The following is a 2,706-nucleotide window of genomic DNA, read 5'->3' as shown; positions in this document are numbered from 1 at the left end:
ACACCCCACCACAGTCTACTCCCACGACAACTCTGCCAACAGACCTTGGCTTGCTCCTCCTACACACACACACACACATGCAAATAAAACAGACCTGCCACTCTATCTCACACACACACATTACTTTTCTCAACCTTTCTGTTGTGATGCCTATGTAAGTGTGTAGAAAAGGGAGTTAGTTCAGGCTGTGCCCAGAATGTAGCCCTCTGCCTCATGACTGCTGCAGACACACACACTCTATAGGAGACAGACAGACAGACCAACCTCTCATTTACTGCCATGCTGCCATACCCTGGTATTTACAACCGAGCGTGTGTGTGTGTGTGTGTGTGTGTGTGTGTGTGTACAGTCCGGTGCAGGTATAAAGTCTGCTGTCCCAACATGAAGAATGTCTCTGAATCACCACTGACTAAGGTCTCTTAGAGCCCAAGCATGAAGTCTGCACACACGCCTTGCAGGCTCACACACGCGAGTAGGCACGCTAACAGAGACCGCGTGTGTGCTCTTTGTGTGAGAGAGAGAGAGAGAGAGAGAGAGAGAGAGAGAGAGAGAGATAGAGACGTAAGAGTAAGGTGAATGTGTGTCAAAGGTCAGTGTGTTCAGTCAGTAGATGTGGGTCAGTGTGTTCAGTCAGTAGGTGTGTTCAGTCAGTAGGTGCGTTCAGTGGGTCAGTGTGTTCAGTCAGTAGGAGTGTTTAGTGGGTCAGTGTGTTCAGTCAGTAGGTGCGTTCAGTGGGTCAGTGTGTTCAGTCAGTAGGAGTGTTTAGTGGGTCAGTGTGTTCAGTCAGTAGGTGTGTTCAGTCAGTAGGTGTGTTTAGTGGGTCAGTGTGTTCAGTCAGTAGGTGTGTTCAGTGGGTCAGTGTGTTCAGTCAGTAGGTGCGTTCAGTGGGTCAGTGTGTTCAGTCAGTAGGTGCGTTCAGTGGGTCAGTGTGTTCAGTCAGTAGGTGCGTTCAGTGGGTCAGTGTGTTCAGTCAGTAGGTGTGTTCAGTGTGTTCAGTCAGTAGGAGTGTTTAGTGGGTCAGTGTGTTCAGTCAGTAGGTGTGTTCAGTGGGTCAGTGTGTTCAGTCAGTAGGTGCGTTCAGTGGGTCAGTGTGTTCAGTCAGTAGGTGTGTTCAGTGTGTTCAGTCAGTAGGAGTGTTTAGTGGGTCAGTGTGTTCAGTCAGTAGGTGCGTTCAGTGGGTCAGTGTGTTCAGTCAGTAGGAGTGTTTAGTGGGTCAGTGTGTTCAGTCAGTAGGTGTGTTTAGTGGGTCAGTGTGTTCAGTCAGTAGGTGTGTTCAGTGGGTCAGTGTGTTCAGTCAGTAGGTGTGTTTAGTGGGTCAGTGTGTTCAGTCAGTAGGTGCGTTCAGTGGGTCAGTGTGTTCAGTCAGTAGGTGTGTTTAGTGGGTCAGTGTGTTCAGTCAGTAGGTGCGTTCAGTGGGTCAGTGTGTTCAGTCAGTAGGTGTGTTCAGTGTGTTCAGTCAGTAGGAGTGTTTAGTGGGTCAGTGTGTTCAGTCAGTAAGTGTGTTCAGTGGGTCAGTGTGTTCAGTCAGTAGGTGTGTTTAGTGGGTCAGTGTGTTCAGTCAGTAGGTGCGTTCAGTGGGTCAGTGTGTTCAGTCAGTAGGTGTGTTCAGTGTGTTCAGTCAGTAGGAGTGTTTAGTGGGTCAGTGTGTTCAGTCAGTAGGTGCGTTCAGTGGGTCAGTGTGTTCAGTCAGTAGGTGTGTTCAGTGGGTCAGTGTGTTCAGTCAGTAGGTGCGTTCAGTGGGTCAGTGTGTTCAGTCAGTAGGTGTGTTCAGTGTGTTCAGTCAGTAGGAGTGTTTAGTGGGTCAGTGTGTTCAGTCAGTAGGTGCGTTCAGTGGGTCAGTGTGTTCAGTCAGTAGGTGTGTTCAGTGGGTCAGTGTGTTCAGTCAGTAGGTGCGTTCAGTGGGTCAGTGTGTTCAGTCAGTAGGTGTGTTCAGTGTGTTCAGTCAGTAGGAGTGTTTAGTGGGTCAGTGTGTTCAGTCAGTAGGTGTGTTTAGTGGGTCAGTGTGTTCAGTCAGTAGGTGCGTTCAGTGGGTCAGTGTGTTCAGTCAGTAGGTGCGTTCAGTGGGTCAGTGTGTTCAGTCAGTAGGTGTGTTCAGTGTGTTCAGTCAGTAGGAGTGTTTAGTGGGTCAGTGTGTTCAGTCAGTAGGTGTGTTCAGTGGGTCAGTGTGTTCAGTCAGTAGGTGTGTTTAGTGGGTCAGTGTGTTCAGTCAGTAGGTGCGTTCAGTGGGTCAGTGTGTTCAGTCAGTAGGTGTGTTCAGTGTGTTCAGTCAGTAGGAGTGTTTAGTGGGTCAGTGTGTTCAGTCAGTAGGTGCGTTCAGTGGGTCAGTGTGTTCAGTCAGTAGGTGTGTTCAGTGGGTCAGTGTGTTCAGTCAGTAGGTGCGTTCAGTGGGTCAGTGTGTTCAGTCAGTAGGTGTGTTCAGTGTGTTCAGTCAGTAGGAGTGTTTAGTGGGTCAGTGTGTTCAGTCAGTAGGTGTGTTTAGTGGGTCAGTGTGTTCAGTCAGTAGGTGCGTTCAGTGGGTCAGTGTGTTCAGTCCATGGTGTTTTGTTATCTGAACTAAGGCTGTGTTCCATTGACACACAACTCAGTATCAGATGCAGGGAGAGTGAAGGCACAAAGTGTGTGTGTGTGTGTGTGTGTGTATGTGTGTATGTGTGTATGTGTATGTGTGTGTGTGTGCAGCGCGTGTATCCCAGCTGGTGCTCAGAC

Source organism: Coregonus lavaretus (genome assembly GCF_964263955.1).
Source record: "Coregonus lavaretus genome assembly, chromosome: 7".
Lineage (NCBI taxonomy): Eukaryota > Metazoa > Chordata > Actinopteri > Salmoniformes > Salmonidae > Coregonus > Coregonus lavaretus.
Note: the sequence above shows the minus strand (reverse complement) of the source record.